This window comes from Triturus cristatus, chromosome 11 (assembly GCF_964204655.1).
Source record: "Triturus cristatus chromosome 11, aTriCri1.1, whole genome shotgun sequence".
Taxonomy (NCBI): Eukaryota; Metazoa; Chordata; class Amphibia; order Caudata; family Salamandridae; genus Triturus; species Triturus cristatus.
The window spans coordinates 1,143,391,356-1,143,417,679 of record NC_140594.1 but is presented as its reverse complement, the minus strand read 5'-3'; the positions used below and the strand labels follow the sequence as shown (position 1 = coordinate 1,143,417,679).

General features: G+C 45.5%; 14 non-coding genes across 14 annotated transcripts; all 14 read right to left on the bottom strand.

The window, feature by feature from the left end:
- Positions 1 to 422: 422 nt before the first annotated feature.
- On the bottom strand, positions 423 to 494 carry TRNAG-UCC (transfer RNA glycine (anticodon UCC)). The gene has a single exon. It is a non-coding gene; the product is annotated as a tRNA-Gly (tRNA).
- A 1,521-nt stretch (positions 495 to 2,015) lies between these two features.
- TRNAG-UCC (transfer RNA glycine (anticodon UCC)) lies at positions 2,016 to 2,087 on the bottom strand. The gene has a single exon. It is a non-coding gene; the product is annotated as a tRNA-Gly (tRNA).
- Positions 2,088 to 5,180: 3,093 nt separating this feature from the next.
- TRNAG-UCC (transfer RNA glycine (anticodon UCC)) lies at positions 5,181 to 5,252 on the bottom strand. The gene has a single exon. It is a non-coding gene; the product is annotated as a tRNA-Gly (tRNA).
- A 1,509-nt stretch (positions 5,253 to 6,761) lies between these two features.
- On the bottom strand, positions 6,762 to 6,833 carry TRNAG-UCC (transfer RNA glycine (anticodon UCC)). Its single transcript has one exon. It is a non-coding gene; the product is annotated as a tRNA-Gly (tRNA).
- Positions 6,834 to 8,354: 1,521 nt separating this feature from the next.
- On the bottom strand, positions 8,355 to 8,426 carry TRNAG-UCC (transfer RNA glycine (anticodon UCC)). Its single transcript has one exon. It is a non-coding gene; the product is annotated as a tRNA-Gly (tRNA).
- Positions 8,427 to 9,947: 1,521 nt separating this feature from the next.
- TRNAG-UCC (transfer RNA glycine (anticodon UCC)) lies at positions 9,948 to 10,019 on the bottom strand. Its single transcript has one exon. It is a non-coding gene; the product is annotated as a tRNA-Gly (tRNA).
- A 1,510-nt stretch (positions 10,020 to 11,529) lies between these two features.
- Positions 11,530 to 11,601, bottom strand: TRNAG-UCC (transfer RNA glycine (anticodon UCC)). Its single transcript has one exon. It is a non-coding gene; the product is annotated as a tRNA-Gly (tRNA).
- Positions 11,602 to 13,110: 1,509 nt separating this feature from the next.
- TRNAG-UCC (transfer RNA glycine (anticodon UCC)) lies at positions 13,111 to 13,182 on the bottom strand. The gene has a single exon. It is a non-coding gene; the product is annotated as a tRNA-Gly (tRNA).
- A 1,521-nt stretch (positions 13,183 to 14,703) lies between these two features.
- Positions 14,704 to 14,775, bottom strand: TRNAG-UCC (transfer RNA glycine (anticodon UCC)). The gene has a single exon. It is a non-coding gene; the product is annotated as a tRNA-Gly (tRNA).
- Positions 14,776 to 16,296: 1,521 nt separating this feature from the next.
- TRNAG-UCC (transfer RNA glycine (anticodon UCC)) lies at positions 16,297 to 16,368 on the bottom strand. Its single transcript has one exon. It is a non-coding gene; the product is annotated as a tRNA-Gly (tRNA).
- Positions 16,369 to 17,878: 1,510 nt separating this feature from the next.
- On the bottom strand, positions 17,879 to 17,950 carry TRNAG-UCC (transfer RNA glycine (anticodon UCC)). Its single transcript has one exon. It is a non-coding gene; the product is annotated as a tRNA-Gly (tRNA).
- Positions 17,951 to 21,041: 3,091 nt separating this feature from the next.
- On the bottom strand, positions 21,042 to 21,113 carry TRNAG-UCC (transfer RNA glycine (anticodon UCC)). Its single transcript has one exon. It is a non-coding gene; the product is annotated as a tRNA-Gly (tRNA).
- A 1,521-nt stretch (positions 21,114 to 22,634) lies between these two features.
- Positions 22,635 to 22,706, bottom strand: TRNAG-UCC (transfer RNA glycine (anticodon UCC)). Its single transcript has one exon. It is a non-coding gene; the product is annotated as a tRNA-Gly (tRNA).
- A 1,521-nt stretch (positions 22,707 to 24,227) lies between these two features.
- TRNAG-UCC (transfer RNA glycine (anticodon UCC)) lies at positions 24,228 to 24,299 on the bottom strand. Its single transcript has one exon. It is a non-coding gene; the product is annotated as a tRNA-Gly (tRNA).
- Between the last annotated feature and the right edge of the window lie 2,025 nt (positions 24,300 to 26,324).

Sequence of the window (26,324 nt, the reverse complement as noted above, 5' to 3'; positions counted from 1 at the left end):
GTTACATCCGATGGTTACAAGGTGGCGCTGCATTCAGGTGAGAACACAAGTATGCACAAAATCTTGGGGACTTTTGCCAGATTTATCGGTGGATCTTGCCTATTATTTTCAGAGGCTAGATATCGCCTAGAAATGCTTTTTAACATAGGGATGCTGGGGTTATAATTTCTGGTCGGGGCGCAGCCCTTTCATTGCCTGCCCCCAGCAAAATATTTATTATCAGCACATGTGAGTGGTGAGTGCTTTATGGAAAATAGCATATATTGGGACAATGAATGTAGCAGATGAGGCGATCGAGATGTCTACCTACGTGTTTGATTATTTTTTTATATAACGGCTGATTATTCTGTTTCTGATATTTCAGTTTTGTGACATGTTGCATTAAAATATATCCTGCTTGGAGAATATATAAATATTTGCACTGCGTTGGCCGGGAATCGAACCCGGGTCAACTGCTTGGAAGGCAGCTATGCTCACCACTATACCACCAACGCCCTCTGATGTGTGTCCTCTAGGTTCCAGATGTTACAACGCCGAGTGCAGTGGCAATCTTGCACCGGTTCCAATCGTGCATTTGGTGTGGATACCAACATGAAAAGCTGTAGAAATTGTCTTGCAGTGGGTAAAGAACTGGGGATTGAAACCAAGGATAAAGCTGTGCAGAAGAGAAGAAATGGAAAGCAGCAGTACAAATAGTGGAAATGAGCATATGGGCAGCATCGGAAGCAAAGCAGCGAAGAGAAAGGGAGTAAATTCCATGAAATGCATAGGAGATTGATAAAAGCAGAACAAAAAGGGAAGAATTAAATTCAAAGCATGCCCCGAAAAACGTGTGAAGGTCCCACCTGTCATTTATGCTTCTAATTGGGTATCTTTACTTTCAAAGTATAGGGTTGATCCTTTGACGATCACTCTCTTGATTTACAGCAGAGACAGATAGTTGAGAAGTCTTTTCTCACATAGCTAGCACAAGCCTGCGCTTTTCCTTGCTGGCAGGGTGGAAATGACAGATTAGTCCTAGGAAGAAAAATCAAGCAATATTAGCAGAGGATGGTTTCGATCCATTGACCTCTGGGTTATGGGCCAAGCACGCTTCCGCTGCGCCACTCTGCTCCCTTGTGAAAGTGCTCTCTTTATGCAGAGGAGGAGCTTTCAGCGGAGTGGCAAGGGATTGGTGGGGCTCTCTCCTCATTTGCCTAAGCACATCGCAAGGTATGATGGGTACAGAAAATCTTCATCTTCCCCACTCACAGTCAGTCATAACTGAAAGTGCAGACCCTCTTAGGAATTAGCCGTTTCAGGCCTTTACCAAGACAGCAGCTCTCTGTCCCTGTCCTTTCTCTGTGATCCTAGCACTAGCATACTCAGGATTTGGCTTTACCTGGGAGCCAGAGATCTACCCGGTGAGGGCTTGCCCGGTGTGAGGCTTTTGAGCGTTTGGGAGCGTTCGGGACGTGAGAGGACGCTGGACAGGAAACTATGCCAATTTGAAGTATCCAACCTTCCTGCTGCAGCGAGAGGCTCTTTCCGTGGAAATCTGCCACTTGGAGTCATCTCAACTTGCCCTCTGATAAAACATTTTTCTGAGTCGCAGTTACATCCGATGGTTACAAGGTGGCGCTGCATTCAGGTGAGAGCACAAGTATGCACAAAATCTTGGGGACTTTTGCCAGATTTATCGGTGGATCTTGCCTATTATTTTCAGAGGCTAGATATCGCCTAGAAATGCTTTTTAAAATAGGGATGCTGGGGTTATAATGTCTGGTCGAGGCTCAGCCCTTTCATTGCCTGCCCCCAGCAAAATATTTATTATCAGCACATGTGAGTGGTGAGTGCTTTATGGAAAATAGCATATATTGGGACAATGAATGTAGCAGATGAGGCGATCGAGATGTCTACCTACGTGTTTGTTTATTTTTTTATATAACGGCTGATTATTCTGTTTCTGATATTTCAGTTTTGTGACATGTTGCATTAAAATATATCCTGCTTGGAGAATATATAAATATTTGCACTGCGTTGGCCGGGAATCGAACCCGGGTCAACTGCTTGGAAGGCAGCTATGCTCACCACTATACCACCAACACCCTCTGATGTGTGTCCTCTAGGTTCCAGATGTTACAACGCCGAGTGCAGTGGCAATCTTGCACCGGTTCCAATCGTGCATTTGGTGTGGATACCAACATGAAAAGCTGTAGAAATTGTCTTGCAGAGGGTAAAGAACTGGGGATTGAAACCAAGGATAAAGCTGTGCAGAAGAGAAGAAATGGAAAGCAGCAGTACAAATAGTGGAAATGAGCATATGCGCAGCATCGGAAGCAAAGCAGCGAAGAGAAAGGGAGTAAATTCCATGAAATGCATAGGAGATTGATAAAAGCAGAACAAAAAGGGAAGAATTAAATTCAAAGCATGCCCCGAAAAACGTGTGAAGGTCCCACCTGTCATTTATGCTTCTAATTGGGTATCTTTACTTTCAAAGTATAGGGTTGATCCTTTGACGATCACTCTCTTGATTTACAGCAGAGACAGATAGTTGAGAAGTCTTTTCTCACATAGCTAGCACAAGCCTGCGCTTTTCCTTGCTGGCAGGGTGGAAATGACAGATTAGTCCTAGGAAGAAAAATCAAGCAATATTAGCAGAGGATGGTTTCGATCCATCGACCTCTGGGTTATGGGCCAAGCACGCTTCCGCTGCGCCACTCTGCTCCCTTGTGAAAGTGCTCTCTTTATGCAGAGGAGGAGCTTTCAGCGGAGTGGCAAGGGATTGGTGGGGCTCTCTCCTCATTTGCCTAAGCACATCGCAAGGTATGCTGGGTACAGAAAATCTTCATCTTCCCCACTCACAGTCAGTCATAACTGAAAGTGCAGACCCTCTTAGGAATTAGCCGTTTCAGGCCTTTACCAAGACAGCAGCTCTCTGTCCCTGTCCTTTCTCTGTGATCCTAGCACTAGCATACTCAGGATTTGGCTTTACCTGGGAGCCAGAGATCTACCCGGTGAGGGCTTGCCCGGTGTGAGGCTTTTGAGCGTTCGGGACGTGAGAGGACGCTGGACAGGAAACTATGCCAATTTGAAGTATCCAACCTTCCTGCTGCAGTGAGAGGCTCTTTCCGTGGAAATCTGCCACTTGGAGTCCTCTCAACTTGCCCTCTGATAAAACATTTTTCTGAGCCGCAGTTACATCCGATGGTTACAAGGTGGCGCTGCATTCAGGTGAGAACACAAGTATGCACAAAATCTTGGGGACTTTTGCCAGATTTATCGGTGGATCTTGCCTATTATTTTCAGAGGCTAGATATCGCCTAGAAATGCTTTTTAACATAGGGATGCTGGGGTTATAATTTCTGGTCGGGGCGCAGCCCTTTCATTGCCTGCCCCCAGCAAAATATTTATTATCAGCACATGTGAGTGGTGAGTGCTTTATGGAAAATAGCATATATTGGGACAATGAATGTAGCAGATGAGGCGATCGAGATGTCTACCTACGTGTTTGATTATTTTTTTATATAACGGCTGATTATTCTGTTTCTGATATTTCAGTTTTGTGACATGTTGCATTAAAATATATCCTGCTTGGAGAATATATAAATATTTGCACTGCGTTGGCCGGGAATCGAACCCGGGTCAATTGCTTGGAAGGCAGCTATGCTCACCACTATACCACCAACGCCCTCTGATGTGTGTCCTCTAGGTTCCAGATGTTACAACGCCGAGTGCAGTGGCAATCTTGCACCGGTTCCAATCGTGCATTTGGTGTGGATACCAACATGAAAAGCTGTAGAAATTGTCTTGCAGTGGGTAAAGAACTGGGGATTGAAACCAAGGATAAAGCTGTGCAGAAGAGAAGAAATGGAAAGCAGCAGTACAAATAGTGGAAATGAGCATATGGGCAGCATCGGAAGCAAAGCAGCGAAGAGAAAGGGAGTAAATTCCATGAAATGCATAGGAGATTGATAAAAGCAGAACAAAAAGGGAAGAATTAAATTCAAAGCATGCCCCGAAAAACGTGTGAAGGTCCCACCTGTCATTTATGCTTCTAATTGGGTATCTTTACTTTCAAAGTATAGGGTTGATCCTTTGACGATCACTCTCTTGATTTACAGCAGAGACAGATAGTTGAGAAGTCTTTTCTCACATAGCTAGCACAAGCCTGCGCTTTTCCTTGCTGGCAGGGTGGAAATGACAGATTAGTCCTAGGAAGAAAAATCAAGCAATATTAGCAGAGGATGGTTTCGATCCATTGACCTCTGGGTTATGGGCCAAGCACGCTTCCGCTGCGCCACTCTGCTCCCTTGTGAAAGTGCTCTCTTTATGCAGAGGAGGAGCTTTCAGCGGAGTGGCAAGGGATTGGTGGGGCTCTCTCCTCATTTGCCTAAGCACATCGCAAGGTATGCTGGGTACAGAAAATCTTCATCTTCCCCACTCACAGTCAGTCATAACTGAAAGTGCAGACCCTCTTAGGAATTAGCCGTTTCAGGCCTTTACCAAGACAGCAGCTCTCTGTCCCTGTCCTTTCTCTGTGATCCTAGCACTAGCATACTCAGGATTTGGCTTTACCTGGGAGCCAGAGATCTACCCGGTGAGGGCGAGGCTTTTGAGCGTTTGGGAGCTTTCGGGACGTGAGAGGACGCTGGACAGGAAACTATGCCAATTTGAAGTATCCAACCTTCCTGCTGCAGCGAGAGGCTCTTTCCGTGGAAATCTGCCACTTGGAGTCCTCTCAACTTGCCCTCTGATAAAACATTTTTCTGAGCCGCAGTTACATCCGATGGTTACAAGGTGGCGCTGCATTCAGGTGAGAGCACAAGTATGCACAAAATCTTGGGGACTTTTGCCAGATTTATCGGTGGATCTTGCCTATTATTTTCAGAGGCTAGATATCGCCTAGAAATGCTTTTTAAAATAGGGATGCTGGGGTTATAATGTCTGGTCGGGGCTCAGCCCTTTCATTGCCTGCCCCCAGCAAAATATTTATTATCAGCACATGTGAGTGGTGAGTGCTTTATGGAAAATAGCATATATTGGGACAATGAATGTAGCAGATGAGGCGATCGAGATGTCTACCTACGTGTTTGTTTATTTTTTTATATAACGGCTGATTATTCTGTTTCTGATATTTCAGTTTTGTGACATGTTGCATTAAAATATATCCTGCTTGGAGAATATATAAATATTTGCACTGCGTTGGCCGGGAATCGAACCCGGGTCAACTGCTTGGAAGGCAGCTATGCTCACCACTATACCACCAACGCCCTCTGATGTGTGTCCTCTAGGTTCCAGATGTTACAACGCCGAGTGCAGTGGCAATCTTGCACCGGTTCCAATCGTGCATTTGGTGTGGATACCAACATGAAAAGCTGTAGAAATTGTCTTGCAGAGGGTAAAGAACTGGGGATTGAAACCAAGGACAAAGCTGTGCAGAAGAGAAGAAATGGAAAGCAGCAGTACAAATAGTGGAAATGAGCATATGGGCAGCATCGGAAGCAAAGCAGCGAAGAGAAAGGGAGTAAATTCCATGAAATGCATAGGAGATTGATAAAAGCAGAACAAAAAGGGAAGAATTAAATTCAAAGCATGCCCCGAAAAACGTGTGAAGGTCCCACCTGTCATTTATGCTTCTAATTGGGTATCTTTACTTTCAAAGTATAGGGTTGATCCTTTGACGATCACTCTCTTGATTTACAGCAGAGACAGATAGTTGAGAAGTCTTTTCTCACATAGCTAGCACAAGCCTGCGCTTTTCCTTGCTGGCAGGGTGTAAATGACAGATTAGTCCTAGGAAGAAAAATCAAGCAATATTAGCAGAGGATGGTTTCGATCCATCGACCTCTGGGTTATGGGCCCAGCACGCTTCCGCTGCGCCACTCTGCTCCCTTGTGAAAGTGCTCTCTTTATGCAGAGGAGGAGCTTTCAGCGGAGTGGCAAGGGATTGGTGGGGCTCTCTCCTCATTTGCCTAAGCACATCGCAAGGTATGCTGGGTACAGAAAATCTTCATCTTCCCCACTCACAGTCAGTCATAACTGAAAGTGCAGACCCTCTTAGGAATTAGCCGTTTCAGGCCTTTACCAAGACAGCAGCTCTCTGTCCCTGTCCTTTCTCTGTGATCCTAGCACTAGCATACTCAGGATTTGGCTTTACCTGGGAGCCAGAGATCTACCCGGTGAGGGGAGGCTTTTGAGCGTTTGGGAGCGTTCGGGACGTGAGAGGACGCTGGACAGGAAACTATGCCAATTTGAAGTATCCAACCTTCCTGCTGCAGTGAGAGGCTCTTTCCGTGGAAATCTGCCACTTGGAGTCCTCTCAACTTGCCCTCTGATAAAACATTTTTCTGAGCCGCAGTTACATCCGATGGTTACAAGGTGGCGCTGCATTCAGGTGAGAACACAAGTATGCACAAAATCTTGGGGACTTTTGCCAGATTTATCGGTGGATCTTGCCTATTATTTTCAGAGGCTAGATATCGCCTAGAAATGCTTTTTAACATAGGGATGCTGGGGTTATAATTTCTGGTCGGGGCGCAGCCCTTTCATTGCCTGCCCCCAGCAAAATATTTATTATCAGCACATGTGAGTGGTGAGTGCTTTATGGAAAATAGCATATATTGGGACAATGAATGTAGCAGATGAGGCGATCGAGATGTCTACCTACGTGTTTGATTATTTTTTTATATAACGGCTGATTATTCTGTTTCTGATATTTCAGTTTTGTGACATGTTGCATTAAAATATATCCTGCTTGGAGAATATATAAATATTTGCACTGCGTTGGCCGGGAATCGAACCCGGGTCAACTGCTTGGAAGGCAGCTATGCTCACCACTATACCACCAACGCCCTCTGATGTGTGTCCTCTAGGTTCCAGATGTTACAACGCCGAGTGCAGTGGCAATCTTGCACCGGTTCCAATCGTGCATTTGGTGTGGATACCAACATGAAAAGCTGTAGAAATTGTCTTGCAGTGGGTAAAGAACTGGGGATTGAAACCAAGGATAAAGCTGTGCAGAAGAGAAGAAATGGAAAGCAGCAGTACAAATAGTGGAAATGAGCATATGGGCAGCATCGGAAGCAAAGCAGCGAAGAGAAAGGGAGTAAATTCCATGAAATGCATAGGAGATTGATAAAAGCAGAACAAAAAGGGAAGAATTAAATTCAAAGCATGCCCCGAAAAACGTGTGAAGGTCCCACCTGTCATTTATGCTTCTAATTGGGTATCTTTACTTTCAAAGTATAGGGTTGATCCTTTGACGATCACTCTCTTGATTTACAGCAGAGACAGATAGTTGAGAAGTCTTTTCTCACATAGCTAGCACAAGCCTGCGCTTTTCCTTGCTGGCAGGGTGGAAATGACAGATTAGTCCTAGGAAGAAAAATCAAGCAATATTAGCAGAGGATGGTTTCGATCCATTGACCTCTGGGTTATGGGCCAAGCACGCTTCCGCTGCGCCACTCTGCTCCCTTGTGAAAGTGCTCTCTTTATGCAGAGGAGGAGCTTTCAGCGGAGTGGCAAGGGATTGGTGGGGCTCTCTCCTCATTTGCCTAAGCACATCGCAAGGTATGATGGGTACAGAAAATCTTCATCTTCCCCACTCACAGTCAGTCATAACTGAAAGTGCAGACCCTCTTAGGAATTAGCCGTTTCAGGCCTTTACCAAGACAGCAGCTCTCTGTCCCTGTCCTTTCTCTGTGATCCTAGCACTAGCATACTCAGGATTTGGCTTTACCTGGGAGCCAGAGATCTACCCGGTGAGGGCTTGCCCGGTGTGAGGCTTTTGAGCGTTTGGGAGCGTTCGGGACGTGAGAGGACGCTGGACAGGAAACTATGCCAATTTGAAGTATCCAACCTTCCTGCTGCAGCGAGAGGCTCTTTCCGTGGAAATCTGCCACTTGGAGTCATCTCAACTTGCCCTCTGATAAAACATTTTTCTGAGTCGCAGTTACATCCGATGGTTACAAGGTGGCGCTGCATTCAGGTGAGAGCACAAGTATGCACAAAATCTTGGGGACTTTTGCCAGATTTATCGGTGGATCTTGCCTATTATTTTCAGAGGCTAGATATCGCCTAGAAATGCTTTTTAAAATAGGGATGCTGGGGTTATAATGTCTGGTCGGGGCTCAGCCCTTTCATTGCCTGCCCCCAGCAAAATATTTATTATCAGCACATGTGAGTGGTGAGTGCTTTATGGAAAATAGCATATATTGGGACAATGAATGTAGCAGATGAGGCGATCGAGATGTCTACCTACGTGTTTGTTTATTTTTTTATATAACGGCTGATTATTCTGTTTCTGATATTTCAGTTTTGTGACATGTTGCATTAAAATATATCCTGCTTGGAGAATATATAAATATTTGCACTGCGTTGGCCGGGAATCGAACCCGGGTCAACTGCTTGGAAGGCAGCTATGCTCACCACTATACCACCAACACCCTCTGATGTGTGTCCTCTAGGTTCCAGATGTTACAACGCCGAGTGCAGTGGCAATCTTGCACCGGTTCCAATCGTGCATTTGGTGTGGATACCAACATGAAAAGCTGTAGAAATTGTCTTGCAGAGGGTAAAGAACTGGGGATTGAAACCAAGGATAAAGCTGTGCAGAAGAGAAGAAATGGAAAGCAGCAGTACAAATAGTGGAAATGAGCATATGGGCAGCATCGGAAGCAAAGCAGCGAAGAGAAAGGGAGTAAATTCCATGAAATGCATAGGAGATTGATAAAAGCAGAACAAAAAGGGAAGAATTAAATTCAAAGCATGCCCCGAAAAACGTGTGAAGGTCCCACCTGTCATTTATGCTTCTAATTGGGTATCTTTACTTTCAAAGTATAGGGTTGATCCTTTGACGATCACTCTCTTGATTTACAGCAGAGACAGATAGTTGAGAAGTCTTTTCTCACATAGCTAGCACAAGCCTGCGCTTTTCCTTGCTGGCAGGGTGGAAATGACAGATTAGTCCTAGGAAGAAAAATCAAGCAATATTAGCAGAGGATGGTTTCGATCCATCGACCTCTGGGTTATGGGCCCAGCACGCTTCCGCTGCGCCACTCTGCTCCCTTGTGAAAGTGCTCTCTTTATGCAGAGGAGGAGCTTTCAGCGGAGTGGCAAGGGATTGGTGGGGCTCTCTCCTCATTTGCCTAAGCACATCGCAAGGTATGCTGGGTACAGAAAATCTTCATCTTCCCCACTCACAGTCAGTCATAACTGAAAGTGCAGACCCTCTTAGGAATTAGCCGTTTCAGGCCTTTACCAAGACAGCAGCTCTCTGTCCCTGTCCTTTCTCTGTGATCCTAGCACTAGCATACTCAGGATTTGGCTTTACCTGGGAGCCAGAGATCTACCCGGTGAGGGCTTGCCCGGTGTGAGGCTTTTGAGCGTTTGGGAGCGTTCGGGACGTGAGAGGACGCTGGACAGGAAACTATGCCAATTTGAAGTATCCAACCTTCCTGCTGCAGCGAGAGGCTCTTTCCGTGGAAATCTGCCACTTGGAGTCATCTCAACTTGCCCTCTGATAAAACATTTTTCTGAGTCGCAGTTACATCCGATGGTTACAAGGTGGCGCTGCATTCAGGTGAGAGCACAAGTATGCACAAAATCTTGGGGACTTTTGCCAGATTTATCGGTGGATCTTGCCTATTATTTTCAGAGGCTAGATATCGCCTAGAAATGCTTTTTAAAATAGGGATGCTGGGGTTATAATGTCTGGTCGGGGCTCAGCCCTTTCATTGCCTGCCCCCAGCAAAATATTTATTATCAGCACATGTGAGTGGTGAGTGCTTTATGGAAAATAGCATATATTGGGACAATGAATGTAGCAGATGAGGCGATCGAGATGTCTACCTACGTGTTTGTTTATTTTTTTATATAACGGCTGATTATTCTGTTTCTGATATTTCAGTTTTGTGACATGTTGCATTAAAATATATCCTGCTTGGAGAATATATAAATATTTGCACTGCGTTGGCCGGGAATCGAACCCGGGTCAACTGCTTGGAAGGCAGCTATGCTCACCACTATACCACCAACACCCTCTGATGTGTGTCCTCTAGGTTCCAGATGTTACAACGCCGAGTGCAGTGGCAATCTTGCACCGGTTCCAATCGTGCATTTGGTGTGGATACCAACATGAAAAGCTGTAGAAATTGTCTTGCAGAGGGTAAAGAACTGGGGATTGAAACCAAGGATAAAGCTGTGCAGAAGAGAAGAAATGGAAAGCAGCAGTACAAATAGTGGAAATGAGCATATGGGCAGCATCGGAAGCAAAGCAGCGAAGAGAAAGGGAGTAAATTCCATGAAATGCATAGGAGATTGATAAAAGCAGAACAAAAAGGGAATAATTAAATTCAAAGCATGCCCCGAAAAACGTGTGAAGGTCCCACCTGTCATTTATGCTTCTAATTGGGTATCTTTACTTTCAAAGTATAGGGTTGATCCTTTGACGATCACTCTCTTGATTTACAGCAGAGACAGATAGTTGAGAAGTCTTTTCTCACATAGCTAGCACAAGCCTGCGCTTTTCCTTGCTGGCAGGGTGGAAATGACAGATTAGTCCTAGGAAGAAAAATCAAGCAATATTAGCAGAGGATGGTTTCGATCCATCGACCTCTGGGTTATGGGCCCAGCACGCTTCCGCTGCGCCACTCTGCTCCCTTGTGAAAGTGCTCTCTTTATGCAGAGGAGGAGCTTTCAGCGGAGTGGCAAGGGATTGGTGGGGCTCTCTCCTCATTTGCCTAAGCACATCGCAAGGTATGCTGGGTACAGAAAATCTTCATCTTCCCCACTCACAGTCAGTCATAACTGAAAGTGCAGACCCTCTTAGGAATTAGCCGTTTCAGGCCTTTACCAAGACAGCAGCTCTCTGTCCCTGTCCTTTCTCTGTGATCCTAGCACTAGCATACTCAGGATTTGGCTTTACCTGGGAGCCAGAGATCTACCCGGTGAGGGCGAGGCTTTTGAGCGTTTGGGAGCGTTCGGGACGTGAGAGGACGCTGGACAGGAAACTATGCCAATTTGAAGTATCCAACCTTCCTGCTGCAGCGAGAGGCTCTTTCCGTGGAAATCTGCCACTTGGAGTCCTCTCAACTTGCCCTCTGATAAAACATTTTTCTGAGCCGCAGTTACATCCGATGGTTACAAGGTGGCGCTGCATTCAGGTGAGAGCACAAGTATGCACAAAATCTTGGGGACTTTTGCCAGATTTATCGGTGGATCTTGCCTATTATTTTCAGAGGCTAGATATCGCCTAGAAATGCTTTTTAAAATAGGGATGCTGGGGTTATAATGTCTGGTCGGGGCTCAGCCCTTTCATTGCCTGCCCCCAGCAAAATATTTATTATCAGCACATGTGAGTGGTGAGTGCTTTATGGAAAATAGCATATATTGGGACAATGAATGTAGCAGATGAGGCGATCGAGATGTCTACCTACGTGTTTGTTTATTTTTTTATATAACGGCTGATTATTCTGTTTCTGATATTTCAGTTTTGTGACATGTTGCATTAAAATATATCCTGCTTGGAGAATATATAAATATTTGCACTGCGTTGGCCGGGAATCGAACCCGGGTCAACTGCTTGGAAGGCAGCTATGCTCACCACTATACCACCAACACCCTCTGATGTGTGTCCTCTAGGTTCCAGATGTTACAACGCCGAGTGCAGTGGCAATCTTGCACCGGTTCCAATCGTGCATTTGGTGTGGATACCAACATGAAAAGCTGTAGAAATTGTCTTGCAGAGGGTAAAGAACTGGGGATTGAAACCAAGGATAAAGCTGTGCAGAAGAGAAGAAATGGAAAGCAGCAGTACAAATAGTGGAAATGAGCATATGGGCAGCATCGGAAGCAAAGCAGCGAAGAGAAAGGGAGTAAATTCCATGAAATGCATAGGAGATTGATAAAAGCAGAACAAAAAGGGAAGAATTAAATTCAAAGCATGCCCCGAAAAACGTGTGAAGGTCCCACCTGTCATTTATGCTTCTAATTGGGTATCTTTACTTTCAAAGTATAGGGTTGATCCTTTGACGATCACTCTCTTGATTTACAGCAGAGACAGATAGTTGAGAAGTCTTTTCTCACATAGCTAGCACAAGCCTGCGCTTTTCCTTGCTGGCAGGGTGTAAATGACAGATTAGTCCTAGGAAGAAAAATCAAGCAATATTAGCAGAGGATGGTTTCGATCCATCGACCTCTGGGTTATGGGCCCAGCACGCTTCCGCTGCGCCACTCTGCTCCCTTGTGAAAGTGCTCTCTTTATGCAGAGGAGGAGCTTTCAGCGGAGTGGCAAGGGATTGGTGGGGCTCTCTCCTCATTTGCCTAAGCACATCGCAAGGTATGCTGGGTACAGAAAATCTTCATCTTCCCCACTCACAGTCAGTCATAACTGAAAGTGCAGACCCTCTTAGGAATTAGCCGTTTCAGGCCTTTACCAAGACAGCAGCTCTCTGTCCCTGTCCTTTCTCTGTGATCCTAGCACTAGCATACTCAGGATTTGGCTTTACCTGGGAGCCAGAGATCTACCCGGTGAGGGGAGGCTTTTGAGCGTTTGGGAGCGTTCGGGACGTGAGAGGACGCTGGACAGGAAACTATGCCAATTTGAAGTATCCAACCTTCCTGCTGCAGTGAGAGGCTCTTTCCGTGGAAATCTGCCACTTGGAGTCCTCTCAACTTGCCCTCTGATAAAACATTTTTCTGAGCCGCAGTTACATCCGATGGTTACAAGGTGGCGCTGCATTCAGGTGAGAACACAAGTATGCACAAAATCTTGGGGACTTTTGCCAGATTTATCGGTGGATCTTGCCTATTATTTTCAGAGGCTAGATATCGCCTAGAAATGCTTTTTAACATAGGGATGCTGGGGTTATAATTTCTGGTCGGGGCGCAGCCCTTTCATTGCCTGCCCCCAGCAAAATATTTATTATCAGCACATGTGAGTGGTGAGTGCTTTATGGAAAATAGCATATATTGGGACAATGAATGTAGCAGATGAGGCGATCGAGATGTCTACCTACGTGTTTGATTATTTTTTTATATAACGGCTGATTATTCTGTTTCTGATATTTCAGTTTTGTGACATGTTGCATTAAAATATATCCTGCTTGGAGAATATATAAATATTTGCACTGCGTTGGCCGGGAATCGAACCCGGGTCAACTGCTTGGAAAGCAGCTATGCTCACCACTATACCACCAACGCCCTCTGATGTGTGTCCTCTAGGTTCCAGATGTTACAACACCGAGTGCAGTGGCAATCTTGCACCGGTTCCAATCGTGCATTTGGTGTGGATACCAACATGAAAAGCTGTAGAAATTGTCTTGCAGTGGGTAAAGAACTGGGGATTGAAACCAAGGATAAAGCTGTGCAGAAGAGAAGAAATGGAAAGCAGCAGTACAAATAGTGGAAATGAGCATATGGGCAGCATCGGAAGCAAAGCAGCGAAGAGAAAGGGAGTAAATTCCATGAAATGCATAGGAGATTGATAAAAGCAGAACAAAAAGGGAAGAATTAAATTCAAAGCATGCCCCGAAAAACGTGTGAAGGTCCCACCTGTCATTTATGCTTCTAATTGGGTATCTTTACTTTCAAAGTATAGGGTTGATCCTTTGACGATCACTCTCTTGATTTACAGCAGAGACAGATAGTTGAGAAGTCTTTTCTCACATAGCTAGCACAAGCCTGCGCTTTTCCTTGCTGGCAGGGTGGAAATGACAGATTAGTCCTAGGAAGAAAAATCAAGCAATATTAGCAGAGGATGGTTTCGATCCATTGACCTCTGGGTTATGGGCCAAGCACGCTTCCGCTGCGCCACTCTGCTCCCTTGTGAAAGTGCTCTCTTTATGCAGAGGAGGAGCTTTCAGCGGAGTGGCAAGGGATTGGTGGGGCTCTCTCCTCATTTGCCTAAGCACATCGCAAGGTATGCTGGGTACAGAAAATCTTCATCTTCCCCACTCACAGTCAGTCATAACTGAAAGTGCAGACCCTCTTAGGAATTAGCCGTTTCAGGCCTTTACCAAGACAGCAGCTCTCTGTCCCTGTCCTTTCTCTGTGATCCTAGCACTAGCATACTCAGGATTTGGCTTTACCTGGGAGCCAGAGATCTACCCGGTGAGGGCTTGCCCGGTGTGAGGCTTTTGAGCGTTTGGGAGCGTTCGGGACGTGAGAGGACGCTGGACAGGAAACTATGCCAATTTGAAGTATCCAACCTTCCTGCTGCAGCGAGAGGCTCTTTCCGTGGAAATCTGCCACTTGGAGTCATCTCAACTTGCCCTCTGATAAAACATTTTTCTGAGTCGCAGTTACATCCGATGGTTACAAGGTGGCGCTGCATTCAGGTGAGAGCACAAGTATGCACAAAATCTTGGGGACTTTTGCCAGATTTATCGGTGGATCTTGCCTATTATTTTCAGAGGCTAGATATCGCCTAGAAATGCTTTTTAAAATAGGGATGCTGGGGTTATAATGTCTGGTCGGGGCTCAGCCCTTTCATTGCCTGCCCCCAGCAAAATATTTATTATCAGCACATGTGAGTGGTGAGTGCTTTATGGAAAATAGCATATATTGGGACAATGAATGTAGCAGATGAGGCGATCGAGATGTCTACCTACGTGTTTGTTTATTTTTTTATATAACGGCTGATTATTCTGTTTCTGATATTTCAGTTTTGTGACATGTTGCATTAAAATATATCCTGCTTGGAGAATATATAAATATTTGCACTGCGTTGGCCGGGAATCGAACCCGGGTCAACTGCTTGGAAGGCAGCTATGCTCACCACTATACCACCAACACCCTCTGATGTGTGTCCTCTAGGTTCCAGATGTTACAACGCCGAGTGCAGTGGCAATCTTGCACCGGTTCCAATCGTGCATTTGGTGTGGATACCAACATGAAAAGCTGTAGAAATTGTCTTGCAGAGGGTAAAGAACTGGGGATTGAAACCAAGGATAAAGCTGTGCAGAAGAGAAGAAATGGAAAGCAGCAGTACAAATAGTGGAAATGAGCATATGGGCAGCATCGGAAGCAAAGCAGCGAAGAGAAAGGGAGTAAATTCCATGAAATGCATAGGAGATTGATAAAAGCAGAACAAAAAGGGAAGAATTAAATTCAAAGCATGCCCCGAAAAACGTGTGAAGGTCCCACCTGTCATTTATGCTTCTAATTGGGTATCTTTACTTTCAAAGTATAGGGTTGATCCTTTGACGATCACTCTCTTGATTTACAGCAGAGACAGATAGTTGAGAAGTCTTTTCTCACATAGCTAGCACAAGCCTGCGCTTTTCCTTGCTGGCAGGGTGGAAATGACAGATTAGTCCTAGGAAGAAAAATCAAGCAATATTAGCAGAGGATGGTTTCGATCCATCGACCTCTGGGTTATGGGCCCAGCACGCTTCCGCTGCGCCACTCTGCTCCCTTGTGAAAGTGCTCTCTTTATGCAGAGGAGGAGCTTTCAGCGGAGTGGCAAGGGATTGGTGGGGCTCTCTCCTCATTTGCCTAAGCACATCGCAAGGTATGCTGGGTACAGAAAATCTTCATCTTCCCCACTCACAGTCAGTCATAACTGAAAGTGCAGACCCTCTTAGGAATTAGCCGTTTCAGGCCTTTACCAAGACAGCAGCTCTCTGTCCCTGTCCTTTCTCTGTGATCCTAGCACTAGCATACTCAGGATTTGGCTTTACCTGGGAGCCAGAGATCTACCCGGTGAGGGCTTGCCCGGTGTGAGGCTTTTGAGCGTTTGGGAGCGTTCGGGACGTGAGAGGACGCTGGACAGGAAACTATGCCAATTTGAAGTATCCAACCTTCCTGCTGCAGCGAGAGGCTCTTTCCGTGGAAATCTGCCACTTGGAGTCATCTCAACTTGCCCTCTGATAAAACATTTTTCTGAGTCGCAGTTACATCCGATGGTTACAAGGTGGCGCTGCATTCAGGTGAGAGCACAAGTATGCACAAAATCTTGGGGACTTTTGCCAGATTTATCGGTGGATCTTGCCTATTATTTTCAGAGGCTAGATATCGCCTAGAAATGCTTTTTAAAATAGGGATGCTGGGGTTATAATGTCTGGTCGGGGCTCAGCCCTTTCATTGCCTGCCCCCAGCAAAATATTTATTATCAGCACATGTGAGTGGTGAGTGCTTTATGGAAAATAGCATATATTGGGACAATGAATGTAGCAGATGAGGCGATCGAGATGTCTACCTACGTGTTTGTTTATTTTTTTATATAACGGCTGATTATTCTGTTTCTGATATTTCAGTTTTGTGACATGTTGCATTAAAATATATCCTGCTTGGAGAATATATAAATATTTGCACTGCGTTGGCCGGGAATCGAACCCGGGTCAACTGCTTGGAAGGCAGCTATGCTCACCACTATACCACCAACACCCTCTGATGTGTGTCCTCTAGGTTCCAGATGTTACAACGCCGAGTGCAGTGGCAATCTTGCACCGGTTCCAATCGTGCATTTGGTGTGGATACCAACATGAAAAGCTGTAGAAATTGTCTTGCAGAGGGTAAAGAACTGGGGATTGAAACCAAGGATAAAGCTGTGCAGAAGAGAAGAAATGGAAAGCAGCAGTACAAATAGTGGAAATGAGCATATGGGCAGCATCGGAAGCAAAGCAGCGAAGAGAAAGGGAGTAAATTCCATGAAATGCATAGGAGATTGATAAAAGCAGAACAAAAAGGGAAGAATTAAATTCAAAGCATGCCCCGAAAAACGTGTGAAGGTCCCACCTGTCATTTATGCTTCTAATTGGGTATCTTTACTTTCAAAGTATAGGGTTGATCCTTTGACGATCACTCTCTTGATTTACAGCAGAGACAGATAGTTGAGAAGTCTTTTCTCACATAGCTAGCACAAGCCTGCGCTTTTCCTTGCTGGCAGGGTGGAAATGACAGATTAGTCCTAGGAAGAAAAATCAAGCAATATTAGCAGAGGATGGTTTCGATCCATCGACCTCTGGGTTATGGGCCCAGCACGCTTCCGCTGCGCCACTCTGCTCCCTTGTGAAAGTGCTCTCTTTATGCAGAGGAGGAGCTTTCAGCGGAGTGGCAAGGGATTGGTGGGGCTCTCTCCTCATTTGCCTAAGCACATCGCAAGGTATGCTGGGTACAGAAAATCTTCATCTTCCCCACTCACAGTCAGTCATAACTGAAAGTGCAGACCCTCTTAGGAATTAGCCGTTTCAGGCCTTTACCAAGACAGCAGCTCTCTGTCCCTGTCCTTTCTCTGTGATCCTAGCACTAGCATACTCAGGATTTGGCTTTACCTGGGAGCCAGAGATCTACCCGGTGAGGGCGAGGCTTTTGAGCGTTTGGGAGCGTTCGGGACGTGAGAGGACGCTGGACAGGAAACTATGCCAATTTGAAGTATCCAACCTTCCTGCTGCAGCGAGAGGCTCTTTCCGTGGAAATCTGCCACTTGGAGTCATCTCAACTTGCCCTCTGATAAAACATTTTTCTGAGTCGCAGTTACATCCGATGGTTACAAGGTGGCGCTGCATTCAGGTGAGAGCACAAGTATGCACAAAATCTTGGGGACTTTTGCCAGATTTATCGGTGGATCTTGCCTATTATTTTCAGAGGCTAGATATCGCCTAGAAATGCTTTTTAAAATAGGGATGCTGGGGTTATAATGTCTGGTCGGGGCTCAGCCCTTTCATTGCCTGCCCCCAGCAAAATATTTATTATCAGCACATGTGAGTGGTGAGTGCTTTATGGAAAATAGCATATATTGGGACAATGAATGTAGCAGATGAGGCGATCGAGATGTCTACCTACGTGTTTGTTTATTTTTTTATATAACGGCTGATTATTCTGTTTCTGATATTTCAGTTTTGTGACATGTTGCATTAAAATATATCCTGCTTGGAGAATATATAAATATTTGCACTGCGTTGGCCGGGAATCGAACCCGGGTCAACTGCTTGGAAGGCAGCTATGCTCACCACTATACCACCAACGCCCTCTGATGTGTGTCCTCTAGGTTCCAGATGTTACAACGCCGAGTGCAGTGGCAATCTTGCACCGGTTCCAATCGTGCATTTGGTGTGGATACCAACATGAAAAGCTGTAGAAATTGTCTTGCAGTGGGTAAAGAACTGGGGATTGAAACCAAGGATAAAGCTGTGCAGAAGAGAAGAAATGGAAAGCAGCAGTACAAATAGTGGAAATGAGCATATGGGCAGCATCGGAAGCAAAGCAGCGAAGAGAAAGGGAGTAAATTCCATGAAATGCATAGGAGATTGATAAAAGCAGAACAAAAAGGGAAGAATTAAATTCAAAGCATGCCCCGAAAAACGTGTGAAGGTCCCACCTGTCATTTATGCTTCTAATTGGGTATCTTTACTTTCAAAGTATAGGGTTGATCCTTTGACGATCACTCTCTTGATTTACAGCAGAGACAGATAGTTGAGAAGTCTTTTCTCACATAGCTAGCACAAGCCTGCGCTTTTCCTTGCTGGCAGGGTGGAAATGACAGATTAGTCCTAGGAAGAAAAATCAAGCAATATTAGCAGAGGATGGTTTCGATCCATCGACCTCTGGGTTATGGGCCCAGCACGCTTCCGCTGCGCCACTCTGCTCCCTTGTGAAAGTGCTCTCTTTATGCAGAGGAGGAGCTTTCAGCGGAGTGGCAAGGGATTGGTGGGGCTCTCTCCTCATTTGCCTAAGCACATCGCAAGGTATGCTGGGTACAGAAAATCTTCATCTTCCCCACTCACAGTCAGTCATAACTGAAAGTGCAGACCCTCTTAGGAATTAGCCGTTTCAGGCCTTTACCAAGACAGCAGCTCTCTGTCCCTGTCCTTTCTCTGTGATCCTAGCACTAGCATACTCAGGATTTGGCTTTACCTGGGAGCCAGACATCTACCCGGTGAGGGGAGGCTTTTGAGCGTTTGGGAGCGTTCGGGACGTGAGAGGACGCTGGACAGGAAACTATGCCAATTTGAAGTATCCAACCTTCCTGCTGCAGTGAGAGGCTCTTTCCGTGGAAATCTGCCACTTGGAGTCCTCTCAACTTGCCCTCTGATAAAACATTTTTCTGAGCCGCAGTTACATCCGATGGTTACAAGGTGGCGCTGCATTCAGGTGAGAACACAAGTATGCACAAAATCTTGGGGACTTTTGCCAGATTTATCGGTGGATCTTGCCTATTATTTTCAGAGGCTAGATATCGCCTAGAAATGCTTTTTAACATAGGGATGCTGGGGTTATAATTTCTGGTCGGGGCGCAGCCCTTTCATTGCCTGCCCCCAGCAAAATATTTATTATCAGCACATGTGAGTGGTGAGTGCTTTATGGAAAATAGCATATATTGGGACAATGAATGTAGCAGATGAGGCGATCGAGATGTCTACCTACGTGTTTGATTATTTTTTTATATAACGGCTGATTATTCTGTTTCTGATATTTCAGTTTTGTGACATGTTGCATTAAAATATATCCTGCTTGGAGAATATATAAATATTTGCACTGCGTTGGCCGGGAATCGAACCCGGGTCAATTGCTTGGAAGGCAGCTATGCTCACCACTATACCACCAACGCCCTCTGATGTGTGTCCTCTAGGTTCCAGATGTTACAACGCCGAGTGCAGTGGCAATCTTGCACCGGTTCCAATCGTGCATTTGGTGTGGATACCAACATGAAAAGCTGTAGAAATTGTCTTGCAGTGGGTAAAGAACTGGGGATTGAAACCAAGGATAAAGCTGTGCAGAAGAGAAGAAATGGAAAGCAGCAGTACAAATAGTGGAAATGAGCATATGGGCAGCATCGGAAGCAAAGCAGCGAAGAGAAAGGGAGTAAATTCCATGAAATGCATAGGAGATTGATAAAAGCAGAACAAAAAGGGAAGAATTAAATTCAAAGCATGCCCCGAAAAACGTGTGAAGGTCCCACCTGTCATTTATGCTTCTAATTGGGTATCTTTACTTTCAAAGTATAGGGTTGATCCTTTGACGATCACTCTCTTGATTTACAGCAGAGACAGATAGTTGAGAAGTCTTTTCTCACATAGCTAGCACAAGCCTGCGCTTTTCCTTGCTGGCAGGGTGGAAATGACAGATTAGTCCTAGGAAGAAAAATCAAGCAATATTAGCAGAGGATGGTTTCGATCCATTGACCTCTGGGTTATGGGCCAAGCACGCTTCCGCTGCGCCACTCTGCTCCCTTGTGAAAGTGCTCTCTTTATGCAGAGGAGGAGCTTTCAGCGGAGTGGCAAGGGATTGGTGGGGCTCTCTCCTCATTTGCCTAAGCACATCGCAAGGTATGCTGGGTACAGAAAATCTTCATCTTCCCCACTCACAGTCAGTCATAACTGAAAGTGCAGACCCTCTTAGGAATTAGCCGTTTCAGGCCTTTACCAAGACAGCAGCTCTCTGTCCCTGTCCTTTATCTGTGATCCTAGCACTAGCATACTCAGGATTTGGCTTTACCTGGGAGCCAGAGATCTACCCGGTGAGGGCGAGGCTTTTGAGCGTTTGGGAGCGTTCGGGACGTGAGAGGACGCTGGACAGGAAACTATGCCAATTTGAAGTATCCAACCTTCCTGCTGCAGCGAGAGGCTCTTTCCGTGGAAATCTGCCACTTGGAGTCCTCTCAACTTGCCCTCTGATAAAACATTTTTCTGAGCCGCAGTTACATCCGATGGTTACAAGGTGGCGCTGCATTCAGGTGAGAGCACAAGTATGCACAAAATCTTGGGGACTTTTGCCAGATTTATCGGTGGATCTTGCCTATTATTTTCAGAGGCTAGATATCGCCTAGAAATGCTTTTTAAAATAGGGATGCTGGGGTTATAATGTCTGGTCGGGGCTCAGCCCTTTCATTGCCTGCCCCCAGCAAAATATTTATTATCAGCACATGTGAGTGGTGAGTGCTTTATGGAAAATAGCATATATTGGGACAATGAATGTAGCAGATGAGGCGATCGAGATGTCTACCTACGTGTTTGTTTATTTTTTTATATAACGGCTGATTATTCTGTTTCTGATATTTCAGTTTTGTGACATGTTGCATTAAAATATATCCTGCTTGGAGAATATATAAATATTTGCACTGCGTTGGCCGGGAATCGAACCCGGGTCAACTGCTTGGAAGGCAGCTATGCTCACCACTATACCACCAACGCCCTCTGATGTGTGTCCTCTAGGTTCCAGATGTTACAACGCCGAGTGCAGTGGCAATCTTGCACCGGTTCCAATCGTGCATTTGGTGTGGATACCAACATGAAAAGCTGTAGAAATTGTCTTGCAGAGGGTAAAGAACTGGGGATTGAAACCAAGGACAAAGCTGTGCAGAAGAGAAGAAATGGAAAGCAGCAGTACAAATAGTGGAAATGAGCATATGGGCAGCATCGGAAGCAAAGCAGCGAAGAGAAAGGGAGTAAATTCCATGAAATGCATAGGAGATTGATAAAAGCAGAACAAAAAGGGAAGAATTAAATTCAAAGCATGCCCCGAAAAACGTGTGAAGGTCCCACCTGTCATTTATGCTTCTAATTGGGTATCTTTACTTTCAAAGTATAGGGTTGATCCTTTGACGATCACTCTCTTGATTTACAGCAGAGACAGATAGTTGAGAAGTCTTTTCTCACATAGCTAGCACAAGCCTGCGCTTTTCCTTGCTGGCAGGGTGTAAATGACAGATTAGTCCTAGGAAGAAAAATCAAGCAATATTAGCAGAGGATGGTTTCGATCCATCGACCTCTGGGTTATGGGCCCAGCACGCTTCCGCTGCGCCACTCTGCTCCCTTGTGAAAGTGCTCTCTTTATGCAGAGGAGGAGCTTTCAGCGGAGTGGCAAGGGATTGGTGGGGCTCTCTCCTCATTTGCCTAAGCACATCGCAAGGTATGCTGGGTACAGAAAATCTTCATCTTCCCCACTCACAGTCAGTCATAACTGAAAGTGCAGACCCTCTTAGGAATTAGCCGTTTCAGGCCTTTACCAAGACAGCAGCTCTCTGTCCCTGTCCTTTCTCTGTGATCCTAGCACTAGCATACTCAGGATTTGGCTTTACCTGGGAGCCAGAGATCTACCCGGTGAGGGCTTGCCCGGTGTGAGGCTTTTGAGCGTTTGGGAGCGTTCGGGACGTGAGAGGACGCTGGACAGGAAACTATGCCAATTTGAAGTATCCAACCTTCCTGCTGCAGTGAGAGGCTCTTTCCGTGGAAATCTGCCACTTGGAGTCCTCTCAACTTGCCCTCTGATAAAACATTTTTCTGAGCCGCAGTTACATCCGATGGTTACAAGGTGGCGCTGCATTCAGGTGAGAACACAAGTATGCACAAAATCTTGGGGACTTTTGCCAGATTTATCGGTGGATCTTGCCTATTATTTTCAGAGGCTAGATATCGCCTAGAAATGCTTTTTAACATAGGGATGCTGGGGTTATAATTTCTGGTCGGGGCGCAGCCCTTTCATTGCCTGCCCCCAGCAAAATATTTATTATCAGCACATGTGAGTGGTGAGTGCTTTATGGAAAATAGCATATATTGGGACAATGAATGTAGCAGATGAGGCGATCGAGATGTCTACCTACGTGTTTGATTATTTTTTTATATAACGGCTGATTATTCTGTTTCTGATATTTCAGTTTTGTGACATGTTGCATTAAAATATATCCTGCTTGGAGAATATATAAATATTTGCACTGCGTTGGCCGGGAATCGAACCCGGGTCAACTGCTTGGAAGGCAGCTATGCTCACCACTATACCACCAACGCCCTCTGATGTGTGTCCTCTAGGTTCCAGATGTTACAACGCCGAGTGCAGTGGCAATCTTGCACCGGTTCCAATCGTGCATTTGGTGTGGATACCAACATGAAAAGCTGTAGAAATTGTCTTGCAGAGGGTAAAGAACTGGGGATTGAAACCAAGGACAAAGCTGTGCAGAAGAGAAGAAATGGAAAGCAGCAGTACAAATAGTGGAAATGAGCATATGGGCAGCATCGGAAGCAAAGCAGCGAAGAGAAAGGGAGTAAATTCCATGAAATGCATAGGAGATTGATAAAAGCAGAACAAAAAGGGAAGAATTAAGTTCAAAGCATGCCCCGAAAAACGTGTGAAGGTCCCACCTGTCATTTATGCTTCTAATTGGGTATCTTTACTTTCAAAGTATAGGGTTGATCCTTTGACGATCACTCTCTTGATTTACAGCAGAGACAGATAGTTGAGAAGTCTTTTCTCACATAGCTAGCACAAGCCTGCGCTTTTCCTTGCTGGCAGGGTGGAAATGACAGATTAGTCCTAGGAAGAAAAATCAAGCAATATTAGCAGAGGATGGTTTCGATCCATCGACCTCTGGGTTATGGGCCCAGCACGCTTCCGCTGCGCCACTCTGCTCCCTTGTGAAAGTGCTCTCTTTATGCAGAGGAGGAGCTTTCAGCGGAGTGGCAAGGGATTGGTGGGGCTCTCTCCTCATTTGCCTAAGCACATCGCAAGGTATGCTGGGTACAGAAAATCTTCATCTTCCCCACTCACAGTCAGTCATAACTGAAAGTGCAGACCCTCTTAGGAATTAGCCGTTTCAGGCCTTTACCAAGACAGCAGCTCTCTGTCCCTGTCCTTTCTCTGTGATCCTAGCACTAGCATACTCAGGATTTGGCTTTACCTGGGAGCCAGAGATCTACCCGGTGAGGGCTTGCCCGGTGTGAGGCTTTTGAGCGTTTGGGAGCGTTCGGGACGTGAGAGGACGCTGGACAGGAAACTATGCCAATTTGAAGTATCCAACCTTCCTGCTGCAGCGAGAGGCTCTTTCCGTGGAAATCTGCCACTTGGAGTCATCTCAACTTGCCCTCTGATAAAACATTTTTCTGAGTCGCAGTTACATCCGATGGTTACAAGGTGGCGCTGCATTCAGGTGAGAGCACAAGTATGCACAAAATCTTGGGGACTTTTGCCAGATTTATCGGTGGATCTTGCCTATTATTTTCAGAGGCTAGATATCGCCTAGAAATGCTTTTTAAAATAGGGATGCTGGGGTTATAATGTCTGGTCGAGGCTCAGCCCTTTCATTGCCTGCCCCCAGCAAAATATTTATTATCAGCACATGTGAGTGGTGAGTGCTTTATGGAAAATAGCATATATTGGGACAATGAATGTAGCAGATGAGGCGATCGAGATGTCTACCTACGTGTTTGTTTATTTTTTTATATAACGGCTGATTATTCTGTTTCTGATATTTCAGTTTTGTGACATGTTGCATTAAAATATATCCTGCTTGGAGAATATATAAATATTTGCACTGCGTTGGCCGGGAATCGAACCCGGGTCAACTGCTTGGAAGGCAGCTATGCTCACCACTATACCACCAACACCCTCTGATGTGTGTCCTCTAGGTTCCAGATGTTACAACGCCGAGTGCAGTGGCAATCTTGCACCGGTTCCAATCGTGCATTTGGTGTGGATACCAACATGAAAAGCTGTAGAAATTGTCTTGCAGAGGGTAAAGAACTGGGGATTGAAACCAAGGATAAAGCTGTGCAGAAGAGAAGAAATGGAAAGCAGCAGTACAAATAGTGGAAATGAGCATATGCGCAGCATCGGAAGCAAAGCAGCGAAGAGAAAGGGAGTAAATTCCATGAAATGCATAGGAGATTGATAAAAGCAGAACAAAAAGGGAAGAATTAAATTCAAAGCATGCCCCGAAAAACGTGTGAAGGTCCCACCTGTCATTTATGCTTCTAATTGGGTATCTTTACTTTCAAAGTATAGGGTTGATCCTTTGACGATCACTCTCTTGATTTACAGCAGAGACAGATAGTTGAGAAGTCTTTTCTCACATAGCTAGCACAAGCCTGCGCTTTTCCTTGCTGGCAGGGTGGAAATGACAGATTAGTCCTAGGAAGAAAAATCAAGCAATATTAGCAGAGGATGGTTTCGATCCATCGACCTCTGGGTTATGGGCCAAGCACGCTTCCGCTGCGCCACTCTGCTCCCTTGTGAAAGTGCTCTCTTTATGCAGAGGAGGAGCTTTCAGCGGAGTGGCAAGGGATTGGTGGGGCTCTCTCCTCATTTGCCTAAGCACATCGCAAGGTATGCTGGGTACAGAAAATCTTCATCTTCCCCACTCACAGTCAGTCATAACTGAAAGTGCAGACCCTCTTAGGAATTAGCCGTTTCAGGCCTTTACCAAGACAGCAGCTCTCTGTCCCTGTCCTTTCTCTGTGATCCTAGCACTAGCATACTCAGGATTTGGCTTTACCTGGGAGCCAGAGATCTACCCGGTGAGGGCTTGCCCGGTGTGAGGCTTTTGAGCGTTCGGGACGTGAGAGGACGCTGGACAGGAAACTATGCCAATTTGAAGTATCCAACCTTCCTGCTGCAGTGAGAGGCTCTTTCCGTGGAAATCTGCCACTTGGAGTCCTCTCAACTTGCCCTCTGATAAAACATTTTTCTGAGCCGCAGTTACATCCGATGGTTACAAGGTGGCGCTGCATTCAGGTGAGAACACAAGTATGCACAAAATCTTGGGGACTTTTGCCAGATTTATCGGTGGATCTTGCCTATTATTTTCAGAGGCTAGATATCGCCTAGAAATGCTTTTTAACATAGGGATGCTGGGGTTATAATTTCTGGTCGGGGCGCAGCCCTTTCATTGCCTGCCCCCAGCAAAATATTTATTATCAGCACATGTGAGTGGTGAGTGCTTTATGGAAAATAGCATATATTGGGACAATGAATGTAGCAGATGAGGCGATCGAGATGTCTACCTACGTGTTTGATTATTTTTTTATATAACGGCTGATTATTCTGTTTCTGATATTTCAGTTTTGTGACATGTTGCATTAAAATATATCCTGCTTGGAGAATATATAAATATTTGCACTGCGTTGGCCGGGAATCGAACCCGGGTCAATTGCTTGGAAGGCAGCTATGCTCACCACTATACCACCAACGCCCTCTGATGTGTGTCCTCTAGGTTCCAGATGTTACAACGCCGAGTGCAGTGGCAATCTTGCACCGGTTCCAATCGTGCATTTGGTGTGGATACCAACATGAAAAGCTGTAGAAATTGTCTTGCAGTGGGTAAAGAACTGGGGATTGAAACCAAGGATAAAGCTGTGCAGAAGAGAAGAAATGGAAAGCAGCAGTACAAATAGTGGAAATGAGCATATGGGCAGCATCGGAAGCAAAGCAGCGAAGAGAAAGGGAGTAAATTCCATGAAATGCATAGGAGATTGATAAAAGCAGAACAAAAAGGGAAGAATTAAATTCAAAGCATGCCCCGAAAAACGTGTGAAGGTCCCACCTGTCATTTATGCTTCTAATTGGGTATCTTTACTTTCAAAGTATAGGGTTGATCCTTTGACGATCACTCTCTTGATTTACAGCAGAGACAG